The sequence below is a fragment of the Pleurodeles waltl genome, chromosome 9 (genome assembly GCF_031143425.1).
Source record: "Pleurodeles waltl isolate 20211129_DDA chromosome 9, aPleWal1.hap1.20221129, whole genome shotgun sequence".
Taxonomy (NCBI): domain Eukaryota; kingdom Metazoa; phylum Chordata; class Amphibia; order Caudata; family Salamandridae; genus Pleurodeles; species Pleurodeles waltl.
In genome coordinates, this window is record NC_090448.1 from 883036872 (window position 1) to 883063367 (window position 26496).

Consider the following 26496-nt stretch of genomic DNA (forward strand, 5'->3'; position numbering starts at 1 on the left):
ACAGGATTGTATGACCAGACCCTGGACAGCAGTAAGTGTGACATCAGCTATCTCTGCAAGGAGCATGTGTGACAGGACGTGCATAAAACCTGAAAATGGATAGCACAAGTGCCCCAGGTATGACAAGCATTGCTCACAAGACATGCCCTGCGCAGTCCATCCCAGGTAATAAGTTCTGCATCCGCGATGTTTTAAGTCTCTCCCCACCCTTCTCTAGGGGGCCCTGTAAATGGACTATTTGTACCCTGAGAATCTTCATCTACACACACCCAGACTCCCATTCTGACTCCTGTGTGCTTCCCTCTTCAGTATGGCATGCCATAGTCATAGTTCATCAGTCTGCATGGACTTCAGGTTCGATAATGCCCTGCCTGGTAGTCGGTAAGACCTGTAATCAGCTGTCCATTGCTTCCCATGTGAAAGGTCCAGTTGGCCCTTTGAACTTGATTCTCAACTCCAGGACTTGTGAGAGGCTGAAGGTGCACACACCTGTGAGCACTTCCATGCAGACCAGCCATCTGAACCTGCCCTGCCCTTGCTGCTGCCTGGAACTGCTTAGAAGCTGCCATTTTCTGAATCTCCTTGTTGTGCATTGGCGTACAAATCACTTGTGTACCAGAGCCCTTGGGGGATTGTGTAACGTTGCAGACCACAGCACAAACTGTTTTTTGTTCCCACAGAGTTGTTCCTGCTTGTCCCAGTCAGAGTCTGCTCACTGTGTATTTGCCTTGTTCATGTTTGTTCCTGACAGAGCCTGCATCCTGTTAGCCAGACTGGTTCCAGTCTTTACGTTAACCATAGAGGTTCCCTGTGGCTACATTTGTCTCATAGTTGCTTTCCATGCCCTCTTTTTCCCCCAGGGGTGTTGCGTCTGGTAGGTCTATGATGAATCCTTAAATGTATAGCATAGCTTAATCAGTTTACTTATCGTATTCTGTTCTGGGACATGTATTCAAATGGCCTAATCCAGCCCCCATCTCTTGTCTGGTTTTGCATGTGTTCATTAGTGCCAAACAGTGACAGTGTGCTATGGCTGTACGCATGGATTTGGTACGGTGCCTACAGCAGAACAAACATGGGTTGCTAATGTGTATGTAAGGACAAAACATGTTTGTGCCCTGGCGGCCCACACACAGATTCACTTCTGCCGCCACCTTCTGATGGGGCTTGCGTGGTGACTAGCTGTGAGATTAATCAGCACAGAGGCACTGATGTTCCCTGTTGCAGTGGGAATTTTAGAGCCCACCCTGTGTAAAAACGTTGTGATGAAACCTGCCTTTTTCCTATTATTGATCCATAACGTGTTTCAGCACACCAAGGTTGCTCTGTCGTCAGCCTTATAAAAGTTCTGCTGGTCTTTGGCTTTTGGTCAATTCTGCTTTGAAGGATACTCTGTTAATTCAAGGGTTGGCTCCACAATCTCATGACTAGACCTGCACGTAACTGTGACAACATGGAGGCCAATACCGACACAGGGTACACACGGCCATACACTTGAACTGGACACCGTTGTGCAATGAACCACTGGCAATATGTGAACACATGCAGCATGGTCTGCTGGTCCTCCACTGCCACAGGAGAAACATAGGTCATTTACATGACTCAAACTATGGTGTACATAACAATTTTAGGATTGGATTTGAGACTCTGTGTCACAACCACTGTACCTACCTAGCATGTTCAAATGATGGACTCATGGGTAGTATACACACAAGTGACCATGAAGTGGTATCCAACATTTCATTACATGTGATGGGTAACATATCTGACATAGCCATTATCAACCGTCCTCGATCTATCCTGTGTATAGTTCGTCATGGGAAATGTTTTGTCCCCAAAGTGATGCATATGCGTCAAAATATAACACATATGTGTTAAAAAATGACGATCACAAACATTATACATCAATTGGTCCCTAGCATTAATTCCAACACAGCACCCCCGGGAAATCGGTTATCCATTTCAAATGTATTGATCCTTGAATGCGGGGGAATTTTCATGCATATGTGTAAAAAAATATTGACGCAAACACCGTAAGCGTCATAAAATTACACGCAGTACAAAAAAAACGGCCCGCAATTGAGACAGGGAGTGATGTAATAGGACATCCTGTTTACAGAAATGGTACAGTGGGTGTACTTTCACTTTCACTTTGCAGTCTGTGATTATTCTAGACTGTGTAGCTGTGTCTTGAGTTGTCTCTGTGAATATTGTGATTTTGTCTCCTGTGTGCTATTGCTATTGTATTTTAGTGTTTTGTAAGTGTCTGTGGTAATTTGTGTAAGTGTTTTTTTGTCATTTATTGTGATTAGATTTGTCTTTGTACTGTTGGGAGTGTGTTTGTGGGTATTGTTAGTTGGGGTATTGTTGGACTGTCTGTGGGTTAGTTAAGTTTCCTTTTCATACCTCCTTACCCTGTTTTTCCCTCTTTACCCTTTTCTATCCTATTTTGGTTGAGATGTTGGGAAGGCCATGTCTGGGCGAAATGGGTGAGGAGGAGCTAGGGCCCTTTGTGTGGCTGGTGTGCCACTTCCTCCCCCTGCTGTTGTAGGCTGGGGCCTGGATGATACAGGGGTATCATACGGAGGCAAGGAGGCTCAGGAGGGCAAAGGTGCTGTTCCACCTAAGAAGAATAGTCAACAGCCAGCGCAATGACCACCAATTGAAATATCACTGGTCTGACATGGTGGCCCGAGAGGAGGACCTGCTGGACCACCTAGGTGTGGTGATTGCTGGCCCTGTTGGTGAGTACAAATTTGACAAATGTGTACAGTACAATGCTCTGGAGTGACAGTAGCAGATTTTGTGACATGCTGCATGCAATGCTTGTGGACATGTGGAATGCAAGTTGAACAAACTGTGGCCCTGATTTATACAAATTTTGCAACGCATTACTGTCATTTGTTGATGCAAAACTGCGCAAAATACAAAAAACAACTTTATCTTGTAAATTAGTGCCGCTTCGGTGTCAATAGATGATGGTAATGCGGCACAAACAAAATTATGATTCAGGGCATGTGAGTGTACCAGGAATGGGATGTATTTCACATGGCTAATACAATGTAGTCCCCAGTTTTTTTTAACCCATGTCTGAACAGTATTCATGGCCATACATACAAAGCTCTTCCTAACCTCTGCTAATATCATAGGCCGATATTTCTACTTTGTTTGTGCAGCATTTGCATTATTTCTGGATGCAAAAGTATAGCACACTTGCTACAGTCAGATTTTTTGTGCTAATTTCCATAGCTGTAGTGTAAACAAATGAGGCAAATGCAACACAAAAAAAGACACATTTGGCCCTAAGTTCATTGTTTCTATGTGTTTACGCCTGGACAGATAATCTTTCACAATGCCTAACCCAATTGTGCCAGGATGCTACCGGAATGCAGTAGCACAAAACAGGTTCATCTCATGGTTTTCGGAGTAGGCGTTGAAATCCTATCATTGAGTAGCATGGCCCAACAACATTTTTGCCTTGGGCGCAATTGCTGGTACAGAGCTGGTGCAGTTACCATCTGTGTCACTTTATAGCCAAACAATTTTGTAAAGCGAATGGCTCATCATGGGATCCCTGCTCTTTGTGAATGCATGGTCACAAACTATTTATTAGCATGATGTTGTGCAAGGGACCACTGACTGCTTCCATTATACAATTTAAGCGACAAAATAGGTTGTTATTTTACTTTTGGTACACCCCTGCTGATATAGTGCAGCATATGTACAATTATTAACTTCTCAGTATGAAGGCTGTCACAGACATGGTGTGTATGCTAAGATCAGCAGGCCAGCATTCCTATGTGTGCCGCCATTCCCAAGGTGCTTTCAAATAGAGACCTACCTCATCAAGATTGCAGAAGTAGGACATTTGCTAATCCATGTTTTAACTTGCGGACAGTGTCATTTCAGTTGTATTACCACAGATCACCCAACTTGGCAATTCTAAGTTAATGAATGTGTCAAAGTGTGATTTACAATACCTGATATAGGTGCACAGGGCCCAGAGTACCATATTTCATGTGCAATGACTACACATGTGCCCATGCATTCTGTCACAGATGATCAAATTAGACACTGTCATCATACATCTTTTTGTTGTTTTGAATCAGATAAGTGACCAATCCATGTTTAGCGTAACATTGTCATCAAGTAACACACAGGATCCCTGCCATCATGTTGTCATAGGGGGCATATACGGCTCTGGGTACACTGCCAATGTGGCATATGTAACCTACATACAACACTGGCAAACATATAATTAACCATTGAAAGCACAATAATTCCTTAACGCAAATCAACCCACATGAGCATCACACAGTAACTCATTGTCCCTTGATGCAAAAGCCACAATACCTGAGTCACTGGTATTGCAGTGCACCAGGAATGTGGCATTGCATGTGTCTCATAATTACAAACGATGAAATGGAGTACCCTCTGGAATGAATTAGGCACAAAATTGAGTAATCATGTTTGGCACCTCATGATTGTTAGGGCCAGTGCATGTGTGCATACGTGTGTCTATCACTCACTGGAGTGACAGTGTCAATGCATGTTTGCAGTAGTATGTCTGTTGGTGTGTCTACATGCCTGATGTGCAGCTCTATCATATAAAATGTCACACACAGTGATTTGTTGTTCCAAGTTTTGTACAGTGAGCAGACATTGAGCACATATCACCCTTCCTTGTTTTACAGGTGGACCAGCCCCCTATACAATTGGTGAAGTGGCCTCAATTTGAGGACCCAGACGTATCCAGTAAGTGTTAATATGTTTGTCCTGTTTTGTGTTTGCAGCTGTTGAGTGATTGACTCCTGTGTGTTGGACTCATTGCAAGGTATGATGTGCTGGCACGTGATCTGATATGTGACTTGACTGGAAGTTGACATTTTGTCCAAAGCTTTGTGGTTGTCCTTGATGTTTGAAAGTATGTGTTGCATGTCCATCTCCCCTTGAGGCACAGGGTTAGGGCTTGAAAATATGTGTAGCTAGGTGTGACGATCACAGTGTAGATGACAGACATGTAATTCAAGCATTCATATGTTCCAAACTACAATGCCCCCTCATGATTACCAACTGCATACCGTCCTGGCAGTTCCGTATACAAATCACAGGTCTTGTGTGCCTTGATTTTGATCCTGAAGATAGTTATTAGTCGGCCTGGCAATCGTGGAGTACTTGCAGCATTTGTCATGTGACTAATAGCAGTACAAAGATGCACAGATCATTTAATTAAGTACACACCTTGTTGTTCACTGCTGTGCTGTTAGATAATTGATGGGTAGGGTGCGTTGGCATGTCATTCCTCAGGGACATTCTATCATCTGTACTGTGATTTGGACTGTATGTGCTATTTTTGATGAAGTTTTTGAATATCATCTGTAGATGTATCAAACAGTGATGTCACTAATGTTTGCCTGTCTCTATTTTTACAGCTGCCAACATCAATGCCCAGGAGATACAGGAATTTCAGAGGCGGGCAGTGCGGTACCGCCACATACTCGATGTGGAGGCTGAGTTCCGCAATATGGCATGGAGATATCACCATGAGAGAGCCACAGGGGTGTGGAGGGCATTTGCCCAAGGGGGGGCCAGCATTGCCCACAACAGCCACCACAGCTCAGACCACAGTGGCCCCAGGGATGACAGCCACTCCAGCAGGTCCCTCGACTTCGTCAGCCCAGTGCCTACAAGCAGCACCTCCTGCACCTCCCCCTCCAACCACGGCACCAGCACCAGCTTCTACAAGTGGTACCCAGAGAACCCCAGCTGCTGTAGTGGACATTCAAGAATTCCAGACACTAAGACGTGACATGCAACGTATGTTGCGCCGGATGGACAGGCTGCAGCAGGAGGTGACCTACAATAGCAGGAGACTTAAGAAGATCCTGCGGAGGGCCAATTTGTGACTTTTGGATTCTCACCCATGATTCCCTCCCCTCCCTCCTCTTTCCTCGTTCTATTATTTAGTGGGCTTAGGGGGCTTAGTGTTAGGTTAGAGTAGGCTGTTAGTTTAGTTAGTATAAGTGGGTTTGGGGTGGAGGGTATTATTTTATTACATGTTTTTTTTGGGTGGGTGGGGGATGATGTTGGGGTTTATGTGTATATAAATATATATATGTATTCAAGAAAACTGGTGCATTATAATCGCACACCAAGGGCTGCACATCATCCAAAATGAGCTCGTAAAATAGTAGAGTCAAAAACCACTTATGAATAATTTCATCGGCTGCTATTTATTGAAAAAGGTTTAAATGCAGGTAAATTCGACCCGCATGAAATGGTAAAAAAGCACAAAAAGGAAATCAATAATGTGCCCACCATGAACAAACACACGCTGTCCCAACCAGATGTCAACACGTTTCGGCAGAAGCCTTCAACAGGACATTGGCAGACATTTTTACACCCAACTATTTAAACCATATAGTCCTTCTTTGTTGTTGACTGCATAGCTCAAGGGAAGTGCAAACAGAGCGGCCATTTTGTAACGTAGCAATTCTAAGTTTGAAAGTTAGAGACTAATAATCCTGTGCTTTGATGAGATAAAAACTTCAAATATAGCATTGTATATTTCTTTCATGTTATACTGCAATATCACATATATGATCTGGTCGCCTGTAAATGCATGAATAATATATAATCACAATTGATAATTGTATATATGTAGATATAAATATATATATATATATATATATATATATATTTGTTTAGGATAAGTTAGTATGTGTTTAGGTTAGTATATGTTGTACTACATGTGCCCCGTCATATAAGAGGTGTGGGGGGATTGATGTTTAGAGTGTTTAGTGAAATGTGGTAAGTAAGTTTAGCTTAGGGTAGCTAGGACCAGTTGTGGGTAAAGTATAGTTAGGATAGGTTAGGTTTGTTAAGGTGTTTCCCCTAGTTTACGTTTCCTTCAATACTGATATAATAAAGTTTTAGGTACTCCTTTACAGTATGTGTCATATGCTTGGGGATCAGGGCCTTTGCATGGGTGTACAGTGTCAATTTAGTATTTGTGTTTCCATCCTGCATCCAAATCCTATTCTTGACATGGTTATTCCCACTTCCAAAAGTGCTGTTACATTGACAGCTACAACAAAGCTACTTCTCTATGCATCTGCCATCCATAGCACCCACCACTCAAGGTAACTATGGTTCCCAATGAGTTGTAAAGGTTGGTGTGTTTTTAAATCTGTCATCGTTTGAGTCCTGTATAGGAATCTTGGGCACTGTGGGACGTCTGCCTGCAGCCTGATGTTCATGTGAACCCTGATAAGCTGAGTGATGTTATAATCTTATAAAGTTCTGTATACATAACTCACACCTATCACTTCTTACATTGTACTCCCAGGTTACATAATTGTCTATACACTCATACACATCCATTCCTGTTGTATGGTGTGTGTGTGTGATTAAAGTTTATAGTCAGATGTCACATACATAATGATTGTCTTGAAGGGAATGTCGGCCACATTGAGTTTCATCTTGTACATACTTTGGAGCCGACATTTTCAGTTCTGCACAGCATTATAATGTTTGTGATCTTTTAACTTCAGAAATAAGCCTAAGGAAGCACAGATGATGATAAAATCCAGACCCCAATGCATAGTTATCAGCCCACATTCTTTCTACACTGTTGTATTGACATTCTATGGCCATTGACATGTTACATACGTCACAAATCTCCTACACAGTTGGTGTGTCACATTACACAGAGACAAAGTGGTTGTGCAAGTGCTATTTATTTTAAAGTGCTGTAGTGCAATATTTACATAGTTCAGAATTGTAAGTCCATTAGTGTGATGCCTTCTATTGTGACGCAACACAAGTGCAATGGTGAGGGACATGTCATTTGACATGCTGTGGTGAAGTGTCATTCAGTGCAGAGGAACATGAATTACCAATAAGGTAGTGAGAGACAATTCCAGGTAGCTGCCAACTGTGGGGCTATTAAGGGCATTACTCCAGCAAGGAGGAGATGCTGGTTCTTCAGTATAGCAGCTACATCACTGTGGTAGGCAGCCAGGTCAGCCCTGAGGGGGTCATGATTGCATTTGTGCACGCAGTGAAAGGTTTGGGATGCCAGGTGTTGTGGCAACTCCCTAACTGCTGTGGTGAAATCCCGCACACATTGTTGTGGTCCTTGCAATAGGGATTGTTGCGCTTGCATGGCTGCCGACTGTTCTGCAGATGACATCATGCAAATGTGCATCACCTCAAGGCTACCTGCCATATTTTGAATCCCCACTCGCACCTCCTTGGCCAGCTCCCACTGTACTCCCACTACTGTCCTCTCAGAGGTGGTACCAGTGTCACCAGAGTCCTCAGCTGGGTTGGAGCTGGCAGGTTGTACTATTTGGGTGGTGGGTGGGTCCTCTGTGATGTCTGCTGCATCTGTGCTCCTCCTTGCGACTGAAGGTAGGGTATGGAGGGTTCCAACGACATCTTGGAGGGTCTGCTGGCTAATGTTTGTCAGCTTGTCATCCATGTCATCAGGGAAGACCAGGACAGGCATATCCACAGGAGAGCCATCATCCTCTGCAATGAGATATTGTACAATTAGTGTGTCTGTGTTGTGGCAGTTGTAATGTGACGTCACTGACTTCCTATTGGTGAGACATTGTAATCTTGGTTCCTGTTCATTGTTCCTGTCATTAATATTAGCATTCTCACAGGCCTATGCCCTACCTGCATGTCACATGTAGTGTGGGCAGTTTGGGGAATTGTCTGCGTCACATCCTCTAGGTGTAGGTTCTGTCCAAATTGTGTGTTGCCACCTTCTTGTCCTACTCAACCCTCCCACTACTTCCATTAGCATGGTGAGGCCTTGCAATGGCTGTGGGTGTTCTGATGCCACTTGCACCCCACTTAACAATATAGGACTGACCCAGTCTCTGATATTTCACATACACCTATACGTTGCTGAGACCAAGCACATACTATGTATAGCATTGGCATGGCATGATACAGGTGTCAGTATTGGTAGTGTGTCGTGTTGATGTTTGCGAATGTGTGCTAAATTGGATTGCACTGATGGGCTTGGCAGTGTTCCATTTTCTCTTATGACTGTGCAGGTGTGTTTAACTAGCTAGACACATATGTCCTCCGCCTCAATGCTGTTGTCTTAGAAGTATGACAGTTCGGATGTTGCAAGGTGGCATTGCAGCTATTGAAACACAGGCACGGGGTGGACCCTGCAATGGTCAGCATGGGTATGACATTACTGCTGTGTACTTCATAATGTAAGTAACAATACCTGATGTTTATTGAGCCTATAGACATGAGCATTTGATAGGATTTAAATTTTGTTAGGAATTACAGGGGATTGATAACGTTGTCATCCTGACCCCTCTATTTTGGGTGTGTTTGATCCGTGGGCACCTTACTGCCATTTGCTACTTGACCAGCACACACAGCACAGGTGGTAGTGGCAACTGTTGTCAATGGTGCATGCCAATTGCGGATATGGCCTGAGACTGGAAATTGAACCCTAGTTCATGTTGTGACAACACCAGCTGTCCTGTGACAGCAGGCCAGTTTTACGTTCCACCCTGCCCTCCTGGACTGGCTTGGGCTTTCCAGCAGGCTTGGCATGGTGGAGTACCCCCATGCAAAGGTTGATGGTGTAGTGTTGTGCTGTGCCCCTGGTTTCCCCTGCACAGCACATGCACCCGTGCCCCTTTCCCCTTTACACTGCCTGATTTCCATGGCTGACGTGCATTGTCTAGTAGGTATGTACCTCCCCCTGCTTGCAGTTAACATTTAGGCATTTTTGTCCCCCACGCAACTTACCCTGCATCTGTGTTGTTTCTGGGTAGTCTGCGCTGTCCTGTCCTTGAATTCCTGTGACGATCACCTCTGGGATGATGGCTGCCACCATCTCCTCCATCTGGTCCAGGGCCTCCTGTGGTGCTGAACTCCCACCTCCAGTCTGCAGTGCTGCCTTCCTGTTCCTTGCCATTTTTTCCTTGGTCCTGCGCTTGCAGTCATGTCAGTGTTTCTTGCACTCAGTGACTGTTCTCCGTACCTCTGCCACACTGTTTATCTTGTCCACAATTTGTTGCCAAATTGCCTCTCTCATCCCAATTGGCAATTTTGAGGTGACAAAAAGTTGATGCTGGTGTTCCGTCACCTCTTTCACCAGTATTTCCTGCTCCTCTGCACTAAAACAACACTTCCTTTTCTTCTTCTCCCTCTCCTGGGTCTTGTCTGTGTCTTCCTGGCTGGATCCTGGTCGATTGGGGTCTCCCTGGAGTCTCTCCTGGCTTCTGGGATCCATTTTGGGGCTCCTTAGCACATTTTGCTGTGTTTGTGCCGCTTTTTGACGCTATTGCGGGGAAAAAATGGCTTGTATCTGTCGTAAACCGGATTAGAGTCATTTTCTCCGCTTCAACGTTGTTTTGTTTTACGACGTGACGCAATGGTTAGAGTAAAAAAAAAATGACTCTAACCCGTGGTTTGTGTGGCACGGAGCGTCAAAGTATAAATTTGACGCCCAGTTGGCTCAAAGAAAGGGCGTTAGCCAGCGTTAAACTTTTTGACGCAAAACTGCGGTGGCGCAGTTTTGCGTCAAAAAGTATAAATATGTCCCTAAATGTGCCCAGGGCCTGTAAACTAAATGCTACTCGTGGGCTTGTAGCACTGACCGTGCCACGCACTTAAGAATCCCTTTAACTCAGGGCTGCCATTGCAGAGCCTGTGCGTGCAGTTTTACACTGCCATTTGACCTGGCAAAATGACCCTTTTGCCAGGCACAAACTTTACCCTTTTATACATATAAGCCACCCCTGTGGTAGGCCCTGGACAATCAAGAGGGCAGGGTGCAATGTATTTAAAAGGCATGACATACTTTTTAGTTTTTCATTTCCTGGTGGTGATAAACTTCTAAAGTCATATTTCACTACAGTAATGCCTTTGCATAGGATAGTATTGGGTTACCTTATTATATATTATGTGTGTAATTTGTGATCTGCAAGAGGTAAACTTTTCACATTTGGTGTTTCTGAAACCACAATTTAAAATCACAACTTATGGTGAAATCAGATTTTAATTTGCAATTCTAAAAATGCCACTTTTAGAAAGATGGCATTTTTTACGTCAGCCAGTTGGTGCCTGCTAACTGTCTCTGATCACTTGTCTGGGGTGGGGGATAGCTGGGCCTTGTGTGTTCCCTCTAGACAGCCACACACAATAGAAGCTTAGGTGTGACTTGATGGTCTATCCTTGGAAGATGGGCGGGAGAAGCTGGGCCCATCCTCGCTTACATCTGAATAGGCTGTGTCCTGTCCTCACACAAAGGGCTGCATAAACCCCTGTAGGGCACCTGGAGCCAGTGCAGGAATGGCAGGACAACTGTGCACTTCAAAGGTCTGTCTTTATAGTCCCCCCCACTTCAAAGGCTCAACTGTGTATCAGTACCTCCGACATCACCAGCTCAGTACACTTGTGGACCTGTGAATAGTCTGCTAGGAAGAAAGTGCAGCTGAAAGACTACCGCTCTGCTGGACTGCTGCTTTGCTGGCCACCTGCCTTGCTGCCCTACTGTCTGCTGTTCCCCTTCATGTGTGCGAAGGACTGGACCTGCATCACTTTAACCCAGAGTGACTCCAAGGGCTAGTTGGCTGGTCTCGTTATCAGGGACATAAATGACTTATAACCAACCTGCTCCTGCACCTGGACTCTGCCACCTATGAGTCTGCCCTGCAAGTGGTGCCACCCAAGTTCCAGACCCTTGGAGGTGGGCCTAAGATATTTGCTCCAGTGGAACCAATGCATCTTCTACTGCAGGAGCAGATTCAAGGCATTGCTGCTGTTGCATGGAACAGAACTGATGCATCACATTCGGAACGGCCACTGCAACACTTTTCCAGGTGTCAAGGCCCTTGCATCCCTATTGACGGCAGCCTTGATGACAATACAAAAATCTCCGAATCGCAGGCCCTGCACTCATCGGAACTGACGCATTGCATTGGCTGCAGACCGCATCCTTGACACCGGTGTTAGCATTGAATGCCCCGGCACTTGCATCCTCGATGTTGTTGTATAAAGGACTCACACCCTAACCTCATTGCATCTCAGAACCGATGCATTGCCGCTGTTACATGGAGAAAATCAAAGCATCACCTCTACTGCATGATTCAGGACTGATACAGTGCTCCTCAACCAGGATTTAAGGGACTCTGGTTCAGTGGGTCCAACTGGGTCCCTGTAACAGGCCTGCCCTTTATCACAGTCAACCTGGACTTTTGACTTTGTCCCAGTCTGGTGACACCATATATCCCAGATTGGCACTTTTGGTTTCTAAGTGCTATTTTACAGTTTAATATTTAAAAAATCCTAACTCAAGTTCTACTTATTGGATTTTTATTTTTTGGTCTTGTTTTATTTATGAAATCTTACTCTATTTTTCTAAACTGGAGTGGATTGATTTTGTGTGGTGTTTTCACTGTTTTACTGGTTGAAGTATTGCACAAATGCTTTACACACTGCCTCTAAAGTAAGTCTGACTGCTCTGTGCCAAGCTACCTGAGGGTGAGTTAAGGTTAATTTAGGGTTTGCCAGACACTTACCCTGACTAGGATTGTGATTGCTGTTTTACCCCCAGTCAGCCAACAACCCAATTTCTAACAGTGCTTGACTAATTGTAATATTTGTATTTATTGCTCTCATGCCAAGCAACGGGATGAGACTTTTGAAATAAACACTTTTAAATATAAATTGTCTGTTCTTAGTGAAGTGCCTCTGTGTGATATTCTAAAGAACAAAATATTGGGTTGAGTACCACTGCATACCTGACCCCTTTTAGGGACTTTTAGGAACACATAATGCATGGACACCACATTGACAAGTATGTTGAGCAGGGTTGTGTGGGGCTACAACAACCCAAACTTTCAAACTCAGGAATTGGTGCACTGATCCAAGTTCATGCACCCATGGGTGGGAAAGCCAAACCTTGTAGAATTAAATGCAAGCCTTAGTTTAAGCAAAATAAGGTTACAAAGAACCCATATCACGTCTATTACAATAAAACTATCACTCATGTTAGAGATCATGCATGATTATGCATCTTGTAACAAGATTCTCCACTTTACAGAGATCTTAGAAGCAATGGAATTGAAAAGCAAACCTATCCTTCACTGTACAGAGATATTACAGTTTAAAGTTTTCCAGCAGAATTATCTGTCAGGGTACAACGATCTCACAAACCCAGGATGAAAACGGACGAGCTATCCCTTTATGCACATATCTTACAGGGCCAAGCATCAAGGAGTGAAGCTGTTAAAAGATTTTACAGGGTCAGGACTCTGATTGAAGAGTTACACTCATGTACATCGTACGTGCCCAGGCCAGTAGTTTAAGAGGGCTCCTGTAAATTGTTAATCTGGTGAAATATCCATCTCCTAGGTAACAGATCTTCTAAATGACAATGTAAAGGTGGGGTTGGGGAGTGCCATTCTCGATGGCAAAATGTTAAAGTCAACAAAAGTGCAATACAGTACAAAGGATGGTCTCCCAAATTGCACCATGAAGTAACTGTATAAGAAAAACACACTGGCATCCAATTTGTTTCAAGTAGCTTTTATGGGACCTGTATCTATTTGGCATCATTATCATTAGAAGCGTGTGAGACACTGCCCTTGCATGGAAAGAAACCCAGGAGGATGAAAAATAGTTAAGGAGAGGGTCGAACTGGTCTATAGGGCAATGAGGCATACCCAGAAGGGCTCTTCTGACAGGTCAGTATGTGGGTTCTTTCGCTGTTTGTGGAGCTGTTTAATGGTCTAATGGGCTGGTTTTAAAAGTGAATTTTCCTGATCTTACGATAAACATTGCCTGCAGCAGGCACATATGCACAGGGTCTCTCATATCTTCAAAAACTTCTGCATAGCATGATTTTACAAGTTCAAAACTGCCCCGATTTGCATATGTGGGCAACTTACTTAGCTATCTAATTTATTAATGGGGGGGGTCACATTTATTTTGGAGCCCGTGTCTATAATCTTTTCCAGTGCAACCCTGGTTAGGGAAGCCACAGTGCAAATTTTCCTGACATGCGCCGAACAGGCTGAGCAGAGGGAGTAAGGGCCAGATGTAGCAAACCATTTGCGACTCGCAAACGGCGAAAATCGCCGTTTGCGAGTCGCAAACGTGGGTTTGCCATGCAGAAATGCATATTGCGAGTCGTTACGACTCGCAAATAGGAAGGGGTGTTCCCTTCCTATTTGCGAGTCGCAGTGCGGTCGCAAATGGCATCGCAGTTACCATCCACTTCAAGTGGGACCCCTTCCAGTTTGTGACTGGACCCACAAATATTTTTTCAGGGCAGGGAGTGGTCCAAGGGACCACTCCCTGCCCTGAAAAAATTCCGAAACTAAAGGTTTCGTTTTTTTTTTTAAGTGCAGCTCGTTTTCCTGTAAGGAAAACGGGCTACACTTAAAAAAATAAATAACTGCTTTATTGTTCAAGCAGTCACGAACATGGAGGTCTGCTGACGACAGCAGGCCTCCATGTTAGCGAGTGCCTATACTCGCTATGGGGCCGCAATTTGCGACCCACCTCATGAATATTCATGAGGTGGGTCATTGCGACCCCATAGCGAGTCGCAGTCGGTGTCTGAGACACCGTACTGCATAGCAATTTGCGACTTGCAAATTGCGAGTCGCAGGGACTCGCAATTTGCAAGTCGCAAATTGCCGTTTTGCTACATCTGGCCCCTAGGTCTCTAAGCTCATTTCAGTCACAACAGGCACAGCGCAGGCAGCAGCTGATGACACATTGCTTAGTCAAAGATCCCCGAAAAGGTTTATGCTTCCTGCTAGTGATCCAAATCCCTTAAAATTGACCCTGCAAATTTGAACAAACTGCTCCTCATTGTTCAGCATTTGATACTACATAGAGAAAAATAATAACACAAATAAGGAAATATTGACACACACACTATTTGCACAGAATACATGAGAAAACACACATGCACAATTGTGTCAACAGATATACCCAAAATCAATGACAGATGTGTGGAAGCAAAACAGTACTCCAATATTTTAGGACACCCTAAAATGTTGAAACCCCAAGATTATACCTCATACGATTCTTCTACTAGAAATAAATTCATATAAAGCTACTCCACCCAACATCAGTGTAGCAGAGTATCAAAAATAGGTACAAGCGGGGAAGGAGAACACTGCCTCTCATTCTAGTGTAGTTCACCACATTGCATTCTGGTGAATGCAGTACACTTACTTCAAAGTTACTGTAGTTTTTCACCAAAGTTGGTGCAGGTAGTGCTGTTATCTTTATATCTTCTATAGGGTGTAGTTTTATAGAGAATTTTCACCTAAAAGCAAAATAATTGCTATTGAGCACACACAAGTTGCATATATTTCTGTTACTATTCATGAAAATTGCAGAAAATGTTAAAAACTAAAATAATGTACTCAATGTTTCCAGTGTTAACAGGTGTGCAGAATGTGATTGTTTGAAATCCCTTTGACACATTTTTATTGTTTCCCTCTCATATGTTTGCGAACATTAACATGTTTACAAGTGAGAGCAAGGAAAGCAGCACAAATTAGATCTTTAGCACTCAAAAATCCTGCCCCAAGGAAAAATGGTAACCAATGTGCAGGATATTATCGGGTGGATATAATGACCAGTTTGTGAAAAAAAACTCCTCCTCTGGACTTTACGAGGAAAAAGGAAAAAAACAGTAGTTCAGAGCGGGTACTGATGCTGCATTAAGCATGAGTGGTCCCTATTACTTCTACTGATCTATGTGTGGCTTGTGTTACAGGGTGGAGAGAGATCAAAAAATGAAAATATCCTTTGCTGTTATTTTCCTTAAGCCACCTTGCTCCTTCAGGAGTCAGACTCCCACGAGGTCTATAATTGGCTGCCATCAACATGAGAAAAATGTTGCTGGCAGCAATACAGGACTCAGGGACTTAGGGCCTCATTACGAGTTTGGCATTCCACAGACTGCCATCATAGCGGTGGCAGTCCGACTGCCGCAACTTTGGCGGTCGGCCCGCTGTATTATGTGTTTGGCGGTCGGACCACCAGAAGACCACCAGTGGACTGCCAGTACCACTGTAGTCAGTGTGGTGGGGACTGCAGTGGTCTTGACCGCGGCGGCCAATATTGGTGATCCCGGCATTGGGACCACCATAGCCATTACAACCGTCAAGACTGCTAAGCTTTCAATGGCAATCCCACCATCATGGAAAGCTTGGCAGTCAGGCAGGTACGGGGCCCAAAATGGGACACCGCGAGGTACGGCCCCGTGCAGTGTGAGGCAGGGGTCAATATGGGCCCCCCCAAAAAATTTGGTTTCCGGGGCGCACTTTGTCCCATGCACGATATGGTGTATGGGCACAGCCCGCCCATCGTGCTAACAGGTAGGGATGAAAGGCCATCAGTAGCTCCATTATACTGCTCCCTGCCTCCCGTTACCCGTCATGCCAGATCCTTGGTGAACTCGTAATCCGGCATTCTTGTGACAGTCGGCCTGGCGCAATTCAAAATCCGGTGGTTCGACCGTTAAACTCGTAATGAGGCCCTTAGTCCCCTGTTCTGAAGTGATTAAAAAATAAAGGAAATGTGGAGGCAGGGTAGAGAAACCCATGAGCCTCCAGGTCCTACGGGGGAATGCAGAGAGACCCCACACGGGCCAAAAAGTAAAAAAAGGGCAATAGAAGCCACGATCCCTGAAACTCTTGAGGGATCTGAAAAAAAAATTATGGTTGGGCCATGTTTAAATACTTTATGCTCCAGGGAGCCTAAAACAGAGCTGATTTCATATAGGGGTGGGGGACTGCATGATCCTCCCTGCCTTGAGCATCCAAAAGCCCTGGTGGACCCGCCCCCAGGACTGGAAACTTTACATGGGTGAGTTTGCGCAGCCCCCTCTCCCTGAGCCACCTGGGGCCCCAGGAAGCCTACCCCTGGGACTGACATTAGTTTGTGTGGGGATACAGGTCATGCGACCCCCTTCCCAAGCCTCTAATGGCCCGGGGAGCCCCCCCAGAGCTGAACATCCACAAAATAGGGAGGGGACCATATGGACCCACTCCCGATCCTCAAAAGGCCCTGGGGAGCCCACACCTGGTGATGATTTCATTAAAGGAGGAGGGCCGCCTGCCCCCCTCCCTGTGCCATTAATGGCCCTGGTGAGTCCATCCCCAAGGGCCAGCTTAGATGCTATTTCCTGGAGAGCCCATCCCCAGGACATAGGGGGTGATTCTGACCCCGGCGGTCAGAGACCGCCGGGGCCAGGGTCGGCGGGAGCACCGCCGACAGGCCGGCGGTGCCCCGCAGGGCATTCTGACCACGGCGGTTCGGCCGCGGTCAGATGCGGAAAACCGGCGGTCTCCCGCCGGTTTTCCGCTGCCCATGTGAATCCTCCATGGCGGCGGAGCGCGCTCCGCCGCCATGGGGATTCTGACACCCCCTACCGCCATCCTGTTCCTGGCGGGTCTCCCGCCAGGAACAGGATGGCGGTAGGGGGTGCCGCGGGGCCCCTGGGGGCCCCTGCAGTGCCCATGCCAATGGCATGGGCACTGCAGGGGCCCCCGTAAGAGGGCCCCATTTTGTATTTCAGTGTCTGCTATGCAGACACTGAAATACGCGACGGGTGCCACTGCACCCGTCGCACCTTCCCACTCCGCCGGCTCAATTCTGAGCCGGCGTCCTCGTGGGAAGGATGATTTGCCCTGGGCTGGCGGGCGGCCTTTTGGCGGTCGCCCGCCAGCCCAGGGCAAATCCCAAAATACCCTCAGCGGTCTTTCGACCGCGGAGCGGTATTTTAGTGGGGGAAGTCTGGCGGGCGGCCTCCGCCGCCCGCCAGACTTAGAATGACCCCCATAGTGTTTCCCTACCCACAGGGGCGCGGACAGGGAAACCTGTGTTTCCTCTCGCTTGGTGGGAGCATTTTTAAATCTCCCGTCAAGTGGGAGCAAACACCAAGGCCCTCATTATGACTTTGACAAAGACCGCCGAAGCTGCGGGTGCCGAAAGACCTCCAGTGCTGGTGGTCTCAATACCGCCCTTTTACAACTGCTGTCAGATTTCCGCCCAATTTCAGACAGAAACCCCCTTCCCCTGTCAGACGATCACTTACCTTTTCCGGTGAGGAGGTCGTCCGAGGGGAGGGGATGGGTCCTGACGCTTCCACCGCTGGCATTGTACAGCCTTCAGGACACCGCAGCGCCATGTTACAGGTCACAATACGGCGGGTGGAGTCCTTTTGGTGTAGGGGTGCCGGCGGTGAAACCGCCTCTTCACAGCCGTACGCCAGGCTGACTACTGTCGGATTTCCACCTAAAATTTGGCAGAAATCCCACTGCAGTCGTACTAAGGCACCCGCGGCTTAAAGACTGATGCATTTGTAATGATGGCCTAAGTGTCTCCCAAATAACATGCATATTCACCAAAATGCGGTGCTTCGGCACTCACAGCTTGACCTCAATAGAGTATACATTTACTCAGGATCTATTTACACCGTTGATCGTATATTAAACAATAGATAGCAAAGACTTCTTTGTACCACTAACATACCTTCTATGAAATGCACCAAAGAATGCAACCATTTTCGCATTGCAGCACCCAGATGAAGGTTAGGAAGCTGGAAATGTGTTGAAAGGTATTTGATTAAACTAATCATCGCTCTCTCTCACAGAAATAAAACTCTTTGTGCCTTCAATATCGCTGTACATTGTTCTAATGGTATAATTTTATACATGAAGTCCCACATTTAATGGACGGAATAAATAAAGTACTGGCTCTTTCACATCTGCAAATTTTTCAGTACTTAATATATCCTCCTAGACTGCTTCCTAGGAACAAAACATGTATATATTATTATAATAATGCCCATAGTGGCTACAATATGAAAGTGTTATTAGGAATTACAATGCTTTATTTCACTATGACATCATCTAAAAGTGCATGTAATCGCTACAGTCATTCTATATGTGACCCAACAGTTCTATCTCCATTTTCAATTACTCAGAGCTTTTAATTTCCAGATCAGTATACATCTACACTCAATGTTCCTCAAAGCAGAAATACGACCGAACACTTACAACAAGATGCACACCATAAAAGTCGTATAACTCTCTTTTATGTTTTTAATTTCCTGGAAGTAACCATTGACTATGCTACAGAGTTAATTTGATTTTTCTGAAGGTGTTCATTCCGAGGAGAAACAGCATGCTGCTACAATGGCACATTTTGCATAGACAAACTAAAAGATAGACCAAAATAAAGGGATTGCCTGTTAATTAACATTGGGGAAGAGGCATTCTGCAATAACTAGAAGAGCTTTCCGGTTGGCCATCGATTTAAAGATTGCACTTTATATAGGATGACCTTGGTTGTCCTTGCATCAGCATTATTAATTTTTAATCATTTTACCAAAGTACTTCAAACCACTTTCACACACCTATTATGTGCACAGGATGAAAAAAACACTTAGAATAATTGGATTCAAAACCTTGTTCCCATCAGCCAAATGCCACCCACTGAGTGGTATGTGTGACAATATGAGAAAGAAGAGAATACATAGACTTTGACTTGGATTAATCTGAAATGATTACTGAATAATGGATTAAGTATACTAATTCTGGTCAACCGCAGCTTTGGTGGGTATTGAAAGATGGATTTACATGACACGTCACCCAAAGAGCTATACAATTTATCAATTGTGATCCTCATTTTAACAGTATATATTTGTTTGAACCGAGGCAGTTTTGAAATAATCGAGATAATAATTAACTCTGACTAATGCTGACAAAAGACTCACTTCCAAGTCCCAAGCTTGTTCAAATAAATAATGCTCTGATTAATGGCTGATTGGAAAAACTAAAAGGTTGACAACAAATTCTGAGCTGCATGTAACTTTTTTGGAATTTTCCCTACTTTCTCCTCTGATCAAACTTTGTACTAAACACTGTACAATGTGCACATCTTTTAAGGCCCCCATCTTTACCTAACCATACACTGTTCCCTACATTCTCTAATGGCTAAGGCTGGACTGGCCATACCAGGCATCAGGCGTTTCCCCAGGAGGCTGGAAGGATGGGGGTTGCTTTTGATATTGGGGGGCTGGGTTTGTAGCAGTGCAGCAGTTTTTAAAGCACTGCATAGTTCCTTGTATACCCAACAGTTTTCAGGCCACAATAAAGTGCCAAAATATTTCTGGTGATTAACGTTCCTGCTGGAGAGTGAGATAGGAGTTTTGTATAGTGGCAGTTTTGACTCATCAAAGGTAGTTCAGTGTTAATATGCCTTCTGCAAAGAATGTGCACTATGCAGATCAGAGAACAGTATTTTGTGTTCAATGCTCAGTGCTACACTGCTTTTGTCACAGAGATCCTTTTGTTACTGTGCAGTTCATAAGTTGTAATCATAATCTAGCATAGTGAGCTATGAACTGTCATCAAAGAGCTGTATGTAAAATGCATGGTACAGGTTAGAAAGTTATATTTTTTCCCAATCTTCAATTATCCTAAATCTGGTAAAAATGGTTTGTTTGAGTAGAAATAAATTATTAGTAATGACAACCCTAACCACTGCGTTACGTTCTGAATCCTAAATTATTGCTTCCCAGATCATACTTAAAGAAATGCCTACCAGTATTGATGGTAAGTGAATCCTACACCTTGTAGTCCCCTTGTCTTATGTGACATTTTCTTCACACTAATTTACACACGTATAATTCATTGTCTCTGTATGTGTGTGACGTAAAGTGCACCAATATTCTATGCTGGTAAGAGAAGTGCTATAAAACAAATGAAATACATGTGAGAAAGGGGCTATGGAAAGATGAGAGGCCCTGTTAGAGGTCATGGTGAGGGAATTATTAAAGAGCCCCACTAAGGATTGCCATATACTGGTGCTCTGTAAGGACATCATTTACTATACTTTAAAAACTAACACAATTGAATACCTAATGAAAACTGTTATTAGACTGCACAGTTTTTGCCATTTTCCCAGATTTTCTCATGGTGAGAACCCCCAAGCATCATTATTGGTCATGCTCACTCACTATTCACCATACGGGAGCTGGTCAGGCAAAATTTGCTAGGGCTGCATTGGGTTCCCAGTCCAGCTTTGCTAATGGGCCTTTCTCTAGCTTGGCTCTTAGTGATGAGGCCCTCCTATAATTGATAAAAGTGTAGGTTCCCACCATTTTCCATATTACTGTATCTAGCTGGAAAACATCCTAATATTTCCTCCTGATTCTAGATATTTTTCCTATTTATGCAGAAAAAAGTAATCATGTTAGCATTCATTTGTTTTTTCTTTTTTCTTTTTGGGTCAAATAAATATGCTTTGTGTTCTACTTTGTGCACTGTCTCATCCACCTTTCTAAGTACATATCTATGGTATCTATTTTTTATATATTTTCTCCCAGCAAACAAAATGCTCGTCCCTGCTTTAAGTTGCACGCATTCGGAGTTAGCTGAAAGTTAAAGAAATCAGCCTTTTCGGGATAACTACTTCAAAATCAATATGTAATGTAAATATAAATGGGTGATATATAATATGGCCCTATATGGTCATCTTGGTGGTTTTGGTGACATTTACAATCACTCAACCTTATGGTTTATCCTGTCACCAGGAAATGCTGGACCATATTACACAGTTAGCAGTCATGTATTTGAGAAATCTGAAAACAAATTAAACACTCTTAGTGAAACTGATACCTGTGGCACGCCAACTGTTGTACAAATCTCTATAGGGCAAGGTCGAAAGGGCTTGGTGCAAAAAAGTCATATTTCCCACTCTTTACCCTGGGAAGTTTTGCTCTCAGCTACAATTTTTTAAATCTTTTTAAATTTGCTCCCATAGGATATTTTGCTCTCTGCTGCAGAATGGATTTACACCAATCTTCGTGTGAGTGTTGAACTTCATCCAGAAAGTGTGCTTTCCTATATCTGTGTACATCTGTTCAGTAATTTTTGAGGAAATATCATTTGGAAAATGTACAGGGTAGTCGTTGAAGAGTTACAATGTTATATATCTGGGCCATTTAACTTGTTAGCTGGAACATCACAATTTCTGAGAATTACAACTGACTGTTTAATGAGATTAGTTGATGAAGGGCTTGAATTATTTATTTTTCACCTTCTTCAAATTTGCAAATTACTACTTTTATACTGTTGAAATAAACTCACACAGAAAACTGGAGATTGATGAGTTCTAGGCATCTATTGGGATACCAAGAGATGTGTAAAAAATGCATCTCATGGACTCTAAACTTGTGAATTCAAAAAAATCTGTAAGAATGTGGCCACCATTTTGTTTTAAAAATGGGCACTTTTTTCACAAATGTGTAACTTTCAATGAATTTGCAAGTTTCTCAGAGATATAAAGTAATACACATATGAGGCATCGTTGTAAGCAAGATTAAACGACCGATAACGTTACTGTGGGAGAAAATACCCCATTGTCATATTTAAAAAATACACACACACACCACTAGCTCTCACATAAATAAAAAATATATGAGCTTGAAGAGTCTAAACAATTTGTTAATTTAAAAAAAAGTTACGTCATCAGACGTGTCTGACTGCAGTGGCTTTTGGGTTGTATGCACGATTGATTGCAGGGCTTTGCTGAAGGCCAGACCCTGTGGCCATCTTACACTACATACAGTCAATGGCCTTCTACTGCAGGGGTTGGTCACCAGTGGAGGATTACTTACAGGGCAATGTCCATAGATCAGACCATGCTGCCAACTCTTGCTGCGTACAGCCAGAGTCACAGCCTGGAAGGAGTTGCTTTTATAGAAGTTGAATGTAAAATAGTGCTATAAAGCACAGTTTTAGGTTAGTCGCGGTTCGACAAACAGAAAGCCAAGGAACCTTTAATATTTGCTAGTAATGCTATGCAATGTAGATAAAAATGCATACCACCCACGTACCATGCTTAGTGCACTCTTTTGCCGGAGTCAAGTGTAAAAAATAGCCATTCTACAGACAGCAAAACATGGTGAGGGCATAAGTTATGGTGCACTTTGAAAAGGAGATTGTTTTGGTTTGATTACAACTTTTCACAAAACTTTTTTAAAAAAAGTGAAACTGGCCTACCTTCTGCATACAAAGTTTCACGCAGCTCCATCTGGGTAGGAAAAAGAAGGATTTCACATTTTAACTCAAGGGAAATGTTGCTCTCTGCTACAGAAAAAAATAGTAAACACAATTACACCAAACTTGGTATGAAACTAGTCTTCACTCAGAGGAGTGCTTTAGTACGGTTTAAATTTGTTGAGTAGTTTTTGAGAAAATAGTGTTACAACCAATATGATTGGGGCATCAACCAATCAGAAAGGCTGATATAACTTGATTATTGTTCTGCAAACTGCCCTTGAACTGGATGTAGAGGATCTTTCAGGAACTCAGATTTAAAATATAAATTAATATGGTTGGACGAGGAAGCTTTTTCTTAATTGTCCATTTTGAGTCCCTGAAAGTAGGGTTTGCAGATTTGGTTCTGATTGCCTGGCCACAGTAGAATTGTTTTTCATGGTAACCATTACAGGATGCACAATGGGGTTATGTAACTTTTAGACCCATGTTGGGAATGTTTTGGTAGTCTGCGGTCTCAATACTGAGACCATGGAATTCAGTAGTGGATCGAACCCTTGGCAAAGGGATTCATAGTCTGCAGTCCCTTTACTGACATCACAGACTATCGGAGGGCCCAACATGAGTCCACAAAATACATTCTCTGCAGTCCCAGTACCAATTCTAAGTATTATAGACATCATTTTAGATTTGTAGAGTATACTAACTCCAAATAAAGTCTGTGAACTATCTACTTGTATGGACAAGGTTTAAAATTTAAAAACAAAATGATGTCCTCATGAAAGTGTTTAATGCCTTTGGACCGGCATCAGATTGAATTTTAGGGGGTGTTGATAGTAAACTCAACTTTTTAAAGAATACACCAAGTCTATGGTCTCAAACTCAGGACTGTGGTCTTTGCTCACCTAGCAATGAAGGCAGGACTTCCTCCATAGTCTGTTGAGTTAAATATTTGTTGAATCAAGTCCATGAACTGTTTGTCAAATTGCAATGTTGAATGCATTCTGAGCTTTGTATTCGCTGCACACTCATGCAAACATCCACCATATCAAAAGCGTCCTTTCCTTAGGAACAGAAAGTACATCTACTATTTGGTGAACAACAGAAAAAAGTAAAGGCAGTGAGAGTTCAAGAGGAAGAGAAAAAAAATTGCTTTGGGGTGGGCGAGGTAGTGAGGAAGCAGACCATGTATCCCATTGTATGGAAGTTCTTCACTCATTCACCAAGCAAGGAGAAACACACCTTGAGGAGAGTCACCTGTAAGCTATGCAATTGCAAAGGCTAGGGAGGAGCCAGAGATAAGACTACTCTTTTAGGACTATGATGATGAGGCAACACCTCAAGCTAAAACATTCAGTAGGATTATGTAGAGTTCCTGGAAGGCAAAAATAACCAGCAGGCCAAAAATTTATTAAACCCCAATGTGTTAGTGGAATAGAACCATCTCCACCTCAGCATATTTGCACTTGATTGCTTGGAGTGCAAAACTAGCTTGAGGTATGAGTATCAAAATACCAGTATAGATAATGAAATAATGGAAGAACATTACCAACAATTCCATCAATGAAAAAAATTAAAAGTTAAGAGTAAAAGAAGTAAAAGCAGAAGAAAGCACAAAATACCCCAAAGCAAAACAAAATGTTACTTTTCAGAACCACCACAAATATGAGTTACTCCTATGCACTGCATGCCACCTACAGTGGCTTGACCACAAAACCTGTCAGTAGACCAGGCCATATGGCTAACTCACACTACCATTTGTGTGGTAAAACCAGTGTGGGTTTGCTGTTCATGGAGGATATGACAACCCCACCTAGGCACAGCCAAAGGCTCTTGTGCAACAGGAGTTAGTTGTCCATAGCATGTCACCCGTTGCAAGAGGCTTTAGACTAGGCCTTGAGGCCAACCCCGTCCATGCTCTGCAAAAAACATCATCCCAAAATAACAAACACTGCAATATAACAATACAATAACACAATATTAAGACAACAACTCAAACTCACAACAGAAATGAACAACACCATAAAGCAACATACTGGTATATACAACAGACAGTCTATCACTAAATCACACAAAGTAACACAACACTATAACAACAACATCACAATAACTAAACAACAAAACAAACACAAAAGAGAAATTAGCATTACCATAACACAAATCAATGGCACTAATTGTACATAACACAATAAGTAGGGTGCCACAACATAATATCACTTAACATCACAACAGCACAGCAAAGATTTAGCATAACAACACAACAATACGACACCACTCCATTATTACTTTATAACACAACAAAAGAGAACAAACAATGAAATAACACAATGCAATAACACAATGACAAAAAACACAAACAATTTCATAACTCAACACAAACAACATAAAAACACAACGAACAACAACATATTAACACTGCACTATGTCACCACAGCAACACAAAACAAACAAAAATACAAAAAACTGATTATTATTATAATAATACTAATAATTATTATTATTGTTATTTGTTTACTACAGTTGTAGAGTGCGACTCTTACCTTGGAAGGTGTCCTTATGCTGATAACGAACTAATGTAGAAGGCAACCTCCAGAGCATAACAAGTCAAAGTGTGTAAAGCCAGGGTTTAAATGATTTCCTGAAAGCAATTAGTTGAACAGTGAGGTGCAGAGAGTGGCGAAGCAAGCTTGGACAGAACATGGGGACCTTCCTGAACTTAGGAACAATGAGAAGACTGGCATTTACAGAAGGAAGCAAGTGATCTGGAGTGCATGCTTGAATTCCACCTGTAAGAAGAACGCCCAACCTGATATAAAGCTTTATGAATGATGCAGAGGGTTTTGAACATAACCCTCTTAGGCACCAATAGCCAGCGTAGAGCATCTAAGACTTAAGAAGAAGAGGAAAGATGACGATGGAATAAGGCTAATTTTGCCACTCCAGTTTGTATACAGTACAAACTTCCAAGGAGGTAGTCTGGTGCATTTAAAAAAAAGAGAATTCCAGTAGTGTAGGTTACTTAAAATGGGTGATTAGACCACTAAAGAATGAAATTGACATAGGAGATGTGGCACGATTTTGTGAAATACCTGCATTAAAAAGAAAAAGATGATTACTTTTTTTACTTGATCATAAAGAGAATGATCTACATCTATGAAAAGTCCAAGACTGCAAACAGCTGAAAATGCAATTGGGATGGGCTTGCCAGGCACGTCCAAAAAACTGCTGGTAAAAGGCAAGATGGTTTACTTATGGAGCAATAGAGGATCTCAGTGTTTTCATCATTGAATCTTTAAGAATTGCGGCCCAGCCATAAAGAGTTGTCTCACAGGCAGTTATGAAAGGCCTCTAGTGACAAGGAGTGGATTGATGAACTGACAAAATTAGCATTTGTGTCATCAGTGTAATTCAA